Raw genomic sequence first — 14,504 nt, forward strand, 5'->3', positions numbered from 1 at the left:
CAGTTGAACCCATTACCCCTTGTCCTATCATTGGTTGTTTTTCCTGCACTCAGCAAAAATATGATGTTTGCAGAAAGTTCAAACTGCTGGGTCTGAAGAAAATGTGATTCATATTGAATCATTCAGGAGGAGACTCAACCAAACCTGCTGCAACCATTCCTATCCTGCTCCTCTGAAGCATTTTTCCCTTATTTAGGGGACTTCAGTGAATAAGTCTGAGCTGTGTCATCACTGCAGCTCAAGGTTGTGGTTGTGGATCAGCTGCTCTGCATGTGTTGCATCCCTATGTTTTGAAGCTGCTCTGGCAATTGTGTAATGCTTTATCAGTAAAAAAAGGCATTGGGATTGCCTCATTGTATGGGCTGTGAAATTTGGAGAAGTGGTCGAAGCCACAATACAGGAGGAAAGTTGTGTTGTTTCCTACCTGTGATGCAAAGGATGAGGTTTAACTGTTGGCAGAACGCAAGCTCAGATACCTTAGAGGGATGAAATATGTTTCCTTAATGGAGTTAATTATGCTGTTTGCATTTTATCCAGATGCATGTATGCAGCTGAGAAACAGTTTAAAGTTGTCATGCAGATGGGACCTTTCCTCAAACTTAGGAGTATCTGTATGGATTTCTCACTTTGCTTAGTGCTGGGGTCATAATATTGGTCATGCCTGATGGGAAAGGCAGGTGGAAATCTTGCAGTTGGGCTGAGATGCTCTGGGATAAAACGTTTAAAATAACTCAACTTTGGTCCCCTGGATCAGCTTAAAGTATCTAAAGGAAAATGCGTCAGGTGATGGCTGAACCATTGATTATTGTCTGCAATTAGGGGCAGCTGTGGTTGGGGTGGGATTCAGGCCAAAATAAGGCCACATGTTAAAGGTCAACATTGAATAGACCTGGAATGACCAAGCAACCATCCAGCAGAGCAAAATGTTCGGCTGGTTACATCCCAACTCTGTGTTAGATCCAGGAGAAAATGGCTTGAGAAAGTCAGAGATGCAATATGGGTGAAACGAAGGTAATTGGAACATCTGAAACTGGACAACCAGGCTGGTGGCAAAGCCTGGAGGATGAATATCTGGATCTAAATGTAATTTTGTGGGCGCTGTTGACCTGAAGCAGGGACAGCTTGTTACTGCTGTAAATCATCAGGGAGATCAGAGAATACATGTCTGACAGTGGAGCTGCTCAATACTTATAAATTATGTGTCATCTCATATGGGTAAATTAAGTTAATATGTGCAAGTCTGGCTTAATGAAATTCCACTGCTGCTGAATCTTACCCTGGGTAAGCTCCACTTGAACTTAATGCCACTTGCAATTAAGGTTTGGGGAGCATGGCAGTGTAAATCCCCTGCTTCAGGCAGGAGAGCAGCTTGACAGTATTCTCTAGAGGAGATTAGAAAGCCAAATATCTACTGAAAGCTTAAATTAAGTGTAGTTGTTGTTTAGTTTGCGAATTAAGAGCCAGAGCGAGGCTGAGACCTGAATAGATGCCTTTGTTCAGCAACAGATAATGAAGTCTCCCACATTGTCCAGAGTGATATTTGTATTCACCTTGCAAGGGCTGTTGGGAACAGAGTCTGAGGCCTTATGGAAAAGCCAAAGGAGAAAACGTGGTCAGTTTTATTTTCATGAAAGGTAATGATTGCAAATGATCCCGGTTTTCCTCCCAAATCTTGTATCTCAGAGCTCTCATCACTGTGTATCTGTCCCCGACCATCCCTCCCTGTTGCAGTTTGCTGGGTAGCCTGGTGATCCCAGGGACAATCTGAAATCCCAGCCATCCGGCTGATATTAAGCGAGTGAAATACCTGAGCACAAGCCAGTGTGACTCGGAAACCCTCGGGTGAAGCCGTTGAGCAGGAGTCTGCTCGGACACATTATTTTTATGGAAGTCGAGCAATACCAACGTGCTGCGAGGGGTCACTCCCCGGTTCATCTTGTCCGGATGACACACAGGGTACGTTGTCACCTCTTCCCCATTTGGACTCTGATTCTTCTACGTATTTGGGGATTAGCATGAGTTCGGTCAATGACTTAGAAGTAAAACTCGAGCAAGCCGTTTTATTGCTTAAGGGGGCTTGTTGGAGGGCTGTTCAAAGCCTTTTTGTTCAGGTGTTGTTCTTTATGGCGGTCTGACAAATGAATTGTGCTGATTTACTGTTACAAGGTCTCTCTGTCTTTCTGCCTATTTTTATCTCGGAGCTTATCTTCTGTTCAAGATTAGCCGTTGTGTAACTGAATATTTCAGTTAGTCCAGGTGAAATGATAACGCTGCTCAAATATAATCAGAATCTCCTATTGCCGTCTAATAAATGTGATACTCCTGTGCTTTTCTGTAAAAACAAAAAAGCTTAGGAAGTGGTTTAGGGTTGCGTGCAATTGAAATATTGACATGGCAGTGATCCAGCTACTAATATTTGCTGCTTTAGTTATGAAGTGAGAGGTGCAACAGCTCCTTAGATATGCTGGGGTAGACCAGCTTGTGCCCTCATACAGAATGATCTGGATTTTTAATTTTAATGTCATCTTAAAATCACTTTTCTGTGTGAGGCAGCAGGCTGTGCTGTGTCAGCTGTTCGGATGTTGCTTTGACATTTTGGCTGACATGCCAGAAGGCTGTGCTGCCATCCAGAGACCTGGACAGGCTGGGGAGATGGGCAGGGAAAAATGTAATGAAATATAACAAGGACAAGTGTAGAGTCTTGTATCTGGGCAGGAACAACCCCAGGTTCAAGTATAAGTTGGGGAGTGACCTATTACAGAGCAGTGTAGGGGAAAGGGACCTGGGGGTCCTGGGGACAGCAGGATGACCATGAGCCAGCACTGGGCCCTTGTGGCCAGGAAGGCCAATGGTACCTGGGGTGGGTTAGAAGGGGGTGGTCAGTAGGTCAGAGAGGTTCTCCTGCCCCTCTGCTCTGCCCTGGGGAGACCACACCTGGAATATTGTGTCCAGTTGTGGCCCCTCAGTTCCAGCAGGACAGGGAACTGCTGGAGAGAGTCCAGCGCAGGGCAACAAAGATGATGGAGTGGAGCATCTCCCGTGTGAGGAAAGGCTGAGGGAGCTGGGGCTCTGGAGCTGGACAAGAGGAGACTGAGGGGTGACTCATTCATGGGGACCAACATGGAAAGGTGGAGTGTCAGGAGGATGGAGCCAGGCTCTTCTCAGTGAGAGCCAATGAGAGGACAAGAGGCAGTGGGTTCAAACTGGAATACAGGAGGTTCCATTTAAATTTGAGAAGAAACTTCTTCTCAGTAAGGATAACAGAACACTGGCCCCGGCTGCCCAGGGAGGTTGTGGAGTCTCCTTCTGTGCAGACATTCCAACCTGCCTGGACACCTTCCTGTGTAACCTCATCTGGGTGTTCCTGCTCCATGGGGGGATTGCACTGGATGAGCTTTCCAGGTCCCTTCCAACCCCTGACATTCTGGGATTCTGTGAAGAGACACTAAAACCAGTATTCTCACTGTATTTTTATGCCAAATATATTAGCTTTGGCCCTTGGGATGGTTTTGTCACAGGTTCAAAGTTCACCTGCCTCTTCTACATGTATTAAGAGAAAATAATTTCTGATAAAAGGGTGTCACATACACATCAGCAACACTTGTGGGGGGTGTTTTGCAGGAGCATTCCTCTGGTAGTGGATTTCAGATTAAAGATGAAGGAGCTGGTGTGGATATATTTTGGCAGAACTCCGCTGTCCTACAGGATTCAAGCTTAATTTTCCTGTAGTTGATTAATGCATTGACAGCTGTTCTGGCAGGCGTTGTGGTTACACTGCATTCCAGCTTGCCTCTGATTATTTTGACGACTGAAATACAGTATTTTTTTTGTTTCTGTAGCAATACTGTAGGAGAACTTCACAGCCCACAGTGTTATCTTGGTTTTAGGAGTGTGTTTTGGAAATGAAGTTTGCTAGGGGAGCATTGAGGGATGGATGGATGATGGGATGTGGAGCATTTCATGTCTTATTGCCTTTTTGATTTTAAGTCTGGACAGTGGTAATTGGAGAGCCAGCTATTGCTCAGCCAGTGGAATTTTATATTCAGAGAAATGTATGTTGGCCTTGTCTCCCTTATAGTACAGGGTGGGCAGGAATAATGTATTGAGGTAGCTGTTAATAGAAGTTTTACAGCTTTAATTTGCAAACAGTTTGGCAGCCAGAACAATAGAAAGTTACTCTTGGGCATCCTGGTGGGAAGGAAGAAAAGATGCTGCTCTGGATTGTACTGGATGATTTGTTGCCCCAAATAAACACTTTGCTGATCAGCATCGAGGGCACAAGGACCATTGAATCTCCACTCTGTACATGGCAGACTGGCCCGCATTGTGATGGTTTGGCGAACAAGCATGTTCTCCTGGTGGCTGTTTCTTCCACTGCAGCGCTCAGAAATTCATCATTTTAAAATAAGTTTCTCTGTGGTTGTGATGAAAAAATATGAACCAGATGTAAATCCCAAATCTGCAGCCAGCCAGAAACAATAGCTCCTGTGGAGACAGTTTTCCTCAAAGTGAATAAAGACAATCTCTGCTCTGAAACAGAAAACCTGGCAATTAAAACTCCAATGGTAAATATCGCTGCTAATGAAAGCACCAGAGTGCTGGGGGCTCTGCAGTGGCTCCCGGCTGGTGTCACTGTCCTGACCCTCGGGGACTGGGCAACAGTGGGACCAGAGCAGTGACCACCCCCTGAGCTGGTCACTAGAGAGGCCAAACCTCACATCCTGGGGTCAGTTTTGGGGCCCCCTTGCTACAAGAAAGACCTTGAGGTGCTAGAGAGTTCAGAGAAGGGGAAGGGTCTGGAGCACAAGTGTGATGGGAGCGGCTGAGGGACCTGGGGGGTTCAGCTGGAGAACAGGAGCTGAGGGGAGACCTTCTGATCTCTGAACTGCCTGAAAGGAGCTTGAGCATGGAGGGGGTTGCTGTTGTCTCCCAAGGAACAAGTGATAGGACAAGAGGAAGTGGCCTCAAGTTGCACCAGGGGAGGTTTAGATAAGATGTTAGAAAAAATTTCTTCCTGGAAAAGGCTGTCAGGCATTGGAACAGGCTGCCCAGGGCAGTGGTGGAGTCACCATCCCTGGAGGGGTTTGAAGATGTGTAGATGAGGTTCTTAGGGACATGTTTTAGTGATTGTGTTGGCATAATGTTGGTCTAACGTTTGGGGTCAATGATCTTAAGGGTCTCTTCCAACCAAAATGGTTCTGTGATGCTATGACTTGGTGCATTATGAGGGTCCTGCAGCAGCTGGCAGGGCCGTGTCTGAAGCCAGGCTCCTGTTGTGTGACTCTGCAATGTTCATGTGTCTGTCCCAATTTCATTTTCCTCAGACCCAGGTGCTGCCTCTTGACTTTGTCACTGCGTATCCTGCAGTTTCTCAAAGTAACTTTGATTTAGTCCAAGGGAAACCAAACAAACCAACCAATTTTTTGGTACAACTACTCTGTACCACGTTAAAAGGGAGGTGAGTTTTTACTTTAGTCTCCCCAGCTTTGTTACAGGGAGGTGAGAAGCAGGAAAACAATATGAAGAGCAGGAGATAGAGGTCTGGGTGATCTCAGTGAGGTTCAGCGTCAGTGACAGATTATGACTGAGTTGCACCTTGACTAATATGGTTTCTAGCAATTCCTGACTTGTCAGGAATATTTGGGTTTGACATGTTTCCAGGGGGAATAATCTTCAGTGACTGTCTGCACATTGATTGTATCAGGTGAAAATGTAACAGATGCTCTTGTCTTCTGACTTTGAAGAAACAGAGTGCCAGCCACATGTACATCCAACCACTCTGTTCAATGCATCCTCATGTCACTGCTGTTATCTGATACAGGTTATGGAGAGCAAATCACCCAGCAGGGGCTCTTGCAGCATCTCTCCAGCAGTAGTTGTTTAAATCACAGGGGTTCATCCTGTTTATCCTTTCTACTGTGATGCATAAAGTGAATAATCCACTTCTAAAAGCCGTCTTTGAATATTGTCCCTTATTGTAACACAGCAGATATTCTGGCCTTTGTAGGTCTGAAAAGCAGCCTATGTGGAGATGCCTTAAGTATTTATTCAGGCTACTACAGTCTTTCCATGTCTTATGCAAAAGCATGAGAAAAAGGTCACTTGCTCAACTTGTGTTGTAATATATTAAGCACAGTTGAAAATTTCGCAAGGCAGCATCAGAAATGACTTTTGCATTTTTAACTAAATCAAATTATATCCTGTTTTGCAGAGTTCTTCTAAATCTTTAATGTTAAAACTTAACCTTTAGTACTTTCAAAAAACAGAAGCGTGACAAAACTTGCACATGTTATGACAACAAATAGAGGACTGTCACAGAAATCAATCATTTCATGGCAGCCTGAAAAGCATCTCCAAGTGAGACTGGGAGTGCCAAGAGGACTTGTGCAGCTACCAAATTTTATAACTGCTTTTTCCATTTTATAGGAATAGCTTGTTGAAATAAAGAGAACTTTCCTCTTCCTATACTGGCCGTGCTTAAAGTTGTCACCTTCTGGATTTTGGGGAAGGAAGGAAGTCAAGCTGGCGAGTCTCTTGCGTGCTTTGGTTGTCTTGAACTTCTCCTTCCATGTCACGTTGCGAATGTTGCTGAGCAAGAGCTGTGGGTGGCTTCGTAGATATGGATGGCTCTTGGCTGCTTCGTGGTATGTCTTGGACCTCGTGTGTCTATAGATATACACACCGCTTCTCCAGAACAAGAGTTCTTATTGCCTTTTGGAAACTAAGACCTTTTTGAGCTGCTCTGTATAAAAATTTTGGTGCTTATTTGATCTACGTTGATTATGTGCTTACTGGAATGAGCTTTCACCCCTCCATCATGGCAGAGTCAAGACACATGAATCACTGACTTCCCTGGTTCTTCTGCTGCCTGATCCTCAAACTGGGGTGATCTGCATGTGGTAGTTTGGGGGGAAATTTTATTTCTGAACACAGTAGGAACATATTTTAGCATGCGGGAGATGCTACAGCATGGCGGTGTGCGTCACATGAAGCATGCCCACCTCCTTGCACATTAAATTTGACATGAAACATTAAAATAAGGCTGGGCAACAACTTGAGCATTTTTCCAGTGTTACCAATGACTCAGGTAGGGCCTCCCAAAAATATCTGGGTCCCTGTTTTAGAGGCAGACACTGTGGTTCCACAGCTTGCTGTGTCTGTTGGTTTTCAGGCAGCAGCTGTTAAAGGAGCTTTGTGCCTTGTCCCCACTGCAGCCCTTAGGAAATTGAGGGGCTGAAGAGATGAATTAGTGGAAGAACTCCTGCTGCATTTTTAGCTGCTCTTCCAATGTTATGAAAACTGCTTTTTTAAAGCCTGCTGGGCAGGGTCCTTTACTTATGGGGGATACAATAGAAAAAGAACTAGTTCTGACTGAACAAGGGAAGCTTTAAGAAGTGGTGTATGAAGTTAGAGACATAGCTTCTCGCATGCATTGACTGCCCAAGGGCTGAGGTTTGTCTGAAGCTGTAGCTGCTTGGCAAACCCTCCTTGCCATGAGCTGATATTACAGCAGTGACGTGCATTGGGTGAGTGTGTGAAGCAACAACCTCTGTTGTAGGAGGAAGTGGAGCTGTGAGGGTTGGTATGGTTAGATCATCTCCATGTTGGGAGGTAGGGCTAGGGCTGGCATTTGTAGCACTTTATTATCTGGCTGGAGGAGCTGATCTGTCTGAAAACTGGTTTTTAAGGTTTTGGTTTTGCTTGTAGAGTCATTTCCCCCACACTAATGTGCAGTTGAGGTTACATGAGCACTGATGCTGGGCTGGAGACATGGAGGTGGGTAGAAGGTCAAGTCTGAAGCAGACAGGACCTGTCACTGAACAACACCTCCCTCTGACCATCTTTAGGCTTGTAAATATGCGGGCAGAGAAGGAATTAATGAGAGCGTAAAGCCATCAAAGACGAAGCTGGCACAGGATCAAAAGAATGTAAGCTGGACATAACTTGCTGAGATAAAGAGAAGTTGCGGGCGCTGTGATAAGTGACTGTGACAGACAGGAATGTGATCAGCGATGTGACACACCGCTTGCTGTCTTGCTTCATGTCAGAGGCTCCCACTGAGTTCAGCCCAAGGTCTACAACTCCTTCTTTACTGCCTCAGCATCTTACCAGCCCCTAGAGCTCTTCAGAGAATTAAGATGACAGCGTGATTTTCAGGAGCATCTCCTGCAGCTTGTTTTGGTGAGCACTCCCTTGTTGGAGCTGACATAGCAACTTAACCTAAAATGAATCAAACTTCTGAGCTGTTGTTTCCTGGACACCAAACCCTTTACTTAAAGCAGCAGTCCACTCTGCAGCGCTGGGGGGCAAAAAGTCAGAAGGAGTTGTACCTAGTAAGTGTATCATGGATTCTCTGAAATGTTGTGTTTTAGCTAAAATACAGAGGAACAGGAGCTGAATTTCTATTATAGCCCATACTGGGGCTGCTGTTCGCCTGTGCCAGGAGATTGGATGCGGTTCTTTTTCCCAGGAAGTCTCTGCTGTGCTGAGTGTGATCTGCCCAGATGTGAAGGACGGGGCATGGAGAAGACAAGTACTCAGTGTGCTCGTATGGCATGTCTTGTTGGAAGCTGCCAATCCTTTCCAGTTGGCTTTGTCTACCCACCCTTCACAGAGCAGTTTGGGTTGAAGGGACCTTCCAAGCTCATCCAGTGCCCCCCCTGCCATGAGCAGGGACATCTTCACCAGCTCAGGTTGCTCAGAGCCCCGTCCAGCCTGGCCTGGGATGTCTCCAGGGATGGTTCATCTACCACCTCTCTGGCCAACCTGGGACAGTGTTTCAACACTCTCAATGTAAAAAAAATTCATGTCTCACCTGAGTCTCCCTCCTTTAGTTTAAAACCATCACCCTTTGTCCTATTGCAACAGGCCCTGCTAAAAAGTCTGTCCCTATCTTTCTTATAGGCCCCCTTTTAAGTATTGAAAGGCTGCAATAAGGTCTCCCCAGAGCCCCCTTTTCTCCAGGCTGAACACCCCAGCTCTCTCAGCCCTGAGTCTGGCTTCACACTGCTTAAAAGAGCTAAAGAGAACCTTTTTAATTCCTGGTAAAGCTGGATTATTTATCTAACCTCATTCAGATATTAAAATGACAGTTAAAAAACCCTTAAGTATTCCTACTGATGCAGCCCCCGTGAAGCTGAGGCTTTTAAAATGCCTTTATCATTTATGAGGCTTGGAGTAAATCATGAGTTGCCTTGTGCTGCTGGCATTTAGCTCCTGAATCGAGACTCTGCTCTTTTACCACAACCCTGCAGCCGTCACAGCGGCTCAGAGAAGAGGGTAGAGGCGGTCACTGTGCTTCCCTGATCCCGGGCAATAAAGCGCGTCTTTGGGCTGGCTCCCCGCTGTAATTTATAGCAGCCTGGCTGCTGCCGCTGGTCCTGTCTGCCAGTGGCCGCAGGGACCTGCTGAGAGGGCTGTGGGTGAGCGGGGATGGAGCAAACTGGGAACTTGGCCCCATCTTCCCCCTGCTCATGGCTGTCTCAGCAGGGAGGCTGGAGAGAGGAGCGTGGAAGCTGCTCTGCCAGCTCTCTGCCTTTGGAAGATCTTCAAGCTTTAGATGTTCCCGAGTCTGGCTCCATGGAGTTAAGTGCAGTGCGGTAACAGGCAGTAAATGTGTCTCGCCCAGGAGTTTGAGACTTAAGGGTCAATGCCGTGGCATGAAAACATTTGTACATGGAGCTTTTCTGAGCAGGAACATGAAGCATGCTAATGGACAGCATTTGTAATGTGTTCTACGTTGTGCTGGAGAACAAGAGCTGAGGGGAGACCTTCTTGTACTCTGCAACTGCCTGACAGGAGGTTGGAGCGTGGTGGGGTTTGGTCTCTTCTCCCAAGGAACAGGTGATAGGACAAGAGGAAACATAATCAAGTAGCACCAGGGAAGGTTTAGATTGCATATTGGGAGAAAATTCTTCATAGAAAGGGCTGTCAGGCACTGGAACAGGCTGCCCAGGGCAGTGGTGGAGTCACCATCCCTGGAGGGGTTTAAAAGACGCATGGATGAGGTTCTTAGGACATGGTTTAGTGCCAGAGTTAGGTAACAGTTGGATTCAATGATCTTGAGGGTCTCTTGCAATCAAAATGGTTCTATGATTCTATGAGTGCACTGACATTTGAGGGTATAGAAATGCTACTCGCCTTGCACACTCCAAGCCTGGTTTCCGTTTTGCAGCTCTGTCTCAAATGGTAAAGCTCTGCTGTCTAGTCAGAATAGGTGACATAGGTAACAGCGTGTCATTGAAGGGAGAGTGATGTTCAATACTAGAGAGACAACTGTGCTTGTTTAGTGTGCAATGTCACAAATTGTCTCATATTTAACTGTAAGTACAGATATTGTCCTAGAAGTATTTTGCAAGTTACTCAGAACAATGTCAACTCCAGCAATTGGTTACATTCAGCATAAATACTTCGAGTTTTTTATTACTATTAACAGAAAACATTAGTTCTTGCATCTTGGGCCTTCTCTTATTTGTTTCTAATGAAACTTGGCAGGGCCATCCACCCCTTCCTCGTGCCAAATTCTGCACTATAGAGTTCAGTCCCTCAACATTTATTGTTTGATGTGTTGCATCCAATGGGCAGATGACTCAGGGCTGTGCTGACAAGCAGCATCACATTCTAAAGGCACATAGGAGCAGATTGGAAGCAAAGGCAGAATAAACAGGGCTTATCTCCATTTCCCCTTTCATGTGACAGTTTTCTTCTCCAGAAGCCCTGGGATGTCACTCTTTGCTCAGGTCACTTTTATCGCAGTTGCACTGGCTTTAAATTGTCCCAGCTATTGCTCCCATGTAGACTTCTGAACATGAGCCAAGTGAGTCCTTTTCGATTTCCAAACAATATTAAGAAGCTTATTTAAAAAAAGAGCAATAACATAACACGCTTCATTGCTGTTCTTGGAAATATTAGGGTTTTAGAAGTCTTTAATGCAAAATTTTGCTACATTTATGGGATTTGCAGAGTTGCAGCTGGTTATTGATGAGTCTGCTGTCTGTTATGGACCAGCAAGTCTTGCTTTTTCCATTAGTGTCATCACTGCATTGACAGCCCTATCTGGGGGTGCCTATGGGTGGGGGCAGATCTAATCATTTAGCAAGATCTTAAGGACTGGTATAGGCTTTCTATAATGGGAACAAGCCGTGAGGATACAGTTCCTGTAGTTTCCCCCCCCTCATTGAAAAATGAATTGTGAGGGTGTGCGATCACTGGTGAGCATCATCTCATTTTCTTCCAGTGCTCTCAAATCTCCTGTAGCTGAATGCTTGATTGCAGTTTTGTGGTTAAATAGCATCTAATACCTCTGGCCCAGCCCAAACCTGGAGGTGTTAACATAATGTAACTGGTACATCAGCGCTTGGTCGCACTGGGAAGCTAAACCGGTTTGGGATGCAGATGAGGAGGGATTTCTGCCCCGCTGCGGTGGAGGATCCAGCTTTGCACTGGAGCAAGTCCAGACCCCTCTTCCCACTCCGCTTCTGAAGCATGAGGTAAATAAAAGCATAATCACTATATTGCAGGAGGGCTCGTAGAGGCTTTAGAAGAGAGGAAGGTGACAGGTATGGAACTGGAATGGCCAGACTTACAGTATCATTTGCTAAGGTACTGGCGAGGAAGATTCCATTCCAGCCTGTAACTTCATTTAAGATGTGATATAATTGCTGCTTACGCTACAGCCTAAAGCTGCTCCTGTTTTCAGTATAGGAATTACACTAGAAGCACAGCATTTATTCAGTGTATCAGCCCAGGATATGGTCATTACCACATTAATAGGAAGAACTTTCTAGTTGTTATACTTGGCAATAACTGTATCCTGGAGTAACAAACTTCTCGCTATTCAGCTTGAGAGTTTATAGGCATCTCCTGAGGAGAATAAACAGGAAAGCACCATGTCTCTTTCCCCTAAATGCAATTAATTAACTTTAAAATGGTTTTAAAGTGGTACCTAATTGGAAGATGCTGATGGTGACACCAGTATACGCTGAAGAAAAGGACCTGTCTTCATGGAGCGTTATTGCTACTTGATGTTGACCTGGTGCTGTCCTACACAGAATCACAGAATGTCAGGGATTGAAAGGGACCACAGAAGCTCATCCAGTGCAATCCCCCCATGGAGCAGGAACACCCAGATGAGGTTACGCAATAAGGCATCCGGTTTGCACCCATTGCCCCTTGTCCTGCTGTTGGTTGTCACTGAGAAGAGCCTGGATCCATCCTCCTGACACTCACCTTTTATATATCTCTGAACATTAATGAGGTCACCCCTCAGTCTCCTCTTGTCCAGCTCCAGAGCCCCAGCTCCCTCAGCCTTTCCTCACACGGGAGATGCTCCACTCCCTTCAGCATCTTTGTTGCCCTGCGCTGGACTCTCTCCAGCAGTTCCCTGTCCTGCTGGAACTGAGGGGCCACAACTGGACACAATATTCCAGGTGTGGTCTCCCCAGGGCAGAGCAGAGGGGCAGGAGAACCTCTCTGACCTACTGACCACCCCCCTTCTAACCCACCCCAGGTACCATTGGCCTTCCTGGCCACAAGGGCCCAGTGCTGGCTCATGGTCACCCTGCTGTCCCCAGGACTTCCAGGTCCCTTTCCCCTACGCTGCTCTCTAACAGGTCATTCCCCAACTTTTACTGGAACCTGGGGTTGTTCCTGCCCAGATTCAAGACTCTACACTTGCCTTTGTTCTATTTCATTAAATTTTTCCCCGCCCAACTCCAGCCTGTCCAGGTCTCTGGATGGCAGCACAGCTTCCAGTGTCAGTCACTTCTTCCAGTTTGTTGTCATCAGCAAACTTGTTCACAGTGCACTCTATTCCCTTATCCAAGTCTTTGATGAACATATAGAATGGTACTGGTCCCAGTACTGACCCTTGAGGGACTCCACTAGATACAGGCCTCGCAGTGGTGACGTGGTGCCAGCACACGGGGGTGAGGAACAGCACAGCTGGAAGTTGCCTCCATGGTACAGAAACTCCAAAATGGAGTGGGTGTCCCTGAACAGCTTGTTGCTGATCATTTTGGGGTGGACTTGTACCACGCTGGAGTGAGTAATGACTTTCTCAGAGGGTTGGTCACCAGGAGGAAATGCCACATCGAGCGGTGATTTAATTCTGCGGCTTGGCTTGGGTGCTTGGCAGTGCCTGTTGTTGGCCTCCTGGATTTCTTATTGTAGCAACGACTTGTTTTAATTTCTTGAACCAGCTTGAAGTACCATATTTACTGACTTTTGTTTTCAACAAGAAAATATGTAAATTTTAATTAATCCAAGCTGAAGTTAAAAAGAAAACGAGCCTCTGCATTGGCGGGTTTAAGGGCCTGGAGTCCTTTGGCTCTTTTTTCATATGGGGTTCAGTCGGAGTGCTTGTTTCACTACTTCTCACTCTCCAAGCCTGCCCAGCTTGCTCCGTTGTGGTAGGACAGTCCTGTGGTGTTGAATACCTGCTGTTTTCTGGCCAGTGAAACCTGCCCGAGTGGCTTTTTTGGTCTCTGAAGCACAGGATGGTTGGGACTTTATCCTTAATTCTGTTTAAAAGCTTCCCTGGCTCTTGTTTTGACGCTTCAACGGCTTGGTGAGCTGCACATATCATCGTGCTAGGAGGGTGAGTTTGGAAATAGTGTACAGTACCACATGGCCCAGCTCACTGGGAAATGCTCCAGTCTCCTGGGTACCTTGGAGTGCATCTGGAAGAGGAAATGACTGTTACTTGCATCCGTTTTCAGGAAGGGGAATGATAACTTCAGCAGTAGCCTCGGTCCATGCTGTTCCTTTCCCTGTAACCTGAAATTGGCAGACGGCGTTGAAAGGGCTCAGTGTGTCCTGGCTGTGGCAGGAGAGCTGACTGGATGGACGTTTCCAGGAGGATTGGAGAGCTTGCTCAACACCCCATGCTCCTTCTGAGTTAGTGCTGGTGGGCGGGGGGTTCCTGGAGATGCTGTGCCTGTACCAAGCACTTTTTGTGCTGTGCGAGCCAGCTCCTTACCTGGGAATCAGCAGAGCGATGAGGTGGGGAAGGAACTGGAGCATAAATGTGATGGGAGCGGCTGAGGGACCGGGGGGTTCAGCTGGAGAACAGGAGCTGAGGGGAGACCTTCTGATCTCTGAACTGCCTGAAAGGAGCTTGGAGCACGGAGGGGGTTGGTCTCTTCTCCCAAGTAACAAGAGGAAATGGCCACAAGTTGCACCAGGGGAGGTTTAGATTGTATATTAGGAAAAAATTCTTCATGGGAAGGGTTGTCAGGCATTGGAACAGGCTGCCCAGGGCAGTGGTGCAGTCACCATCCCTGGAGGGGTTTAAAAGATACATAGATGAGGTTCTTAGGAACCTGGTTTAGTGTCAGTGTTGGGTTAATGGTTGGCCTCGATGATCTTGAGGGTCTCTTCCAACCAACATGATGCTGTGATAAAAAACCAAGGACTCTTTCACTAAAGGTCAGACCTCACAGGAGAGTTGAGTGGTTCCATTTCCCCATTCTCACCAGCTCTGCTCACCTGACCCTTGGTGTAAT

At 46.5% G+C, this 14,504-nt stretch overlaps 1 protein-coding gene across 2 annotated transcripts in view; it reads left to right on the top strand.

Annotated features, from left to right (window-relative positions):
- OXSR1 (oxidative stress responsive kinase 1) overlaps positions 1-14,504 on the top strand; it is a 102,663-nt gene that overhangs the window by 47,358 nt on the left and 40,801 nt on the right. The gene's annotated exons all lie outside the window — the stretch shown is intronic.

The sequence above is a fragment of the Columba livia genome, chromosome 2, assembly GCF_036013475.1.
Source record: "Columba livia isolate bColLiv1 breed racing homer chromosome 2, bColLiv1.pat.W.v2, whole genome shotgun sequence".
NCBI lineage: Eukaryota > Metazoa > Chordata > Aves > Columbiformes > Columbidae > Columba > Columba livia.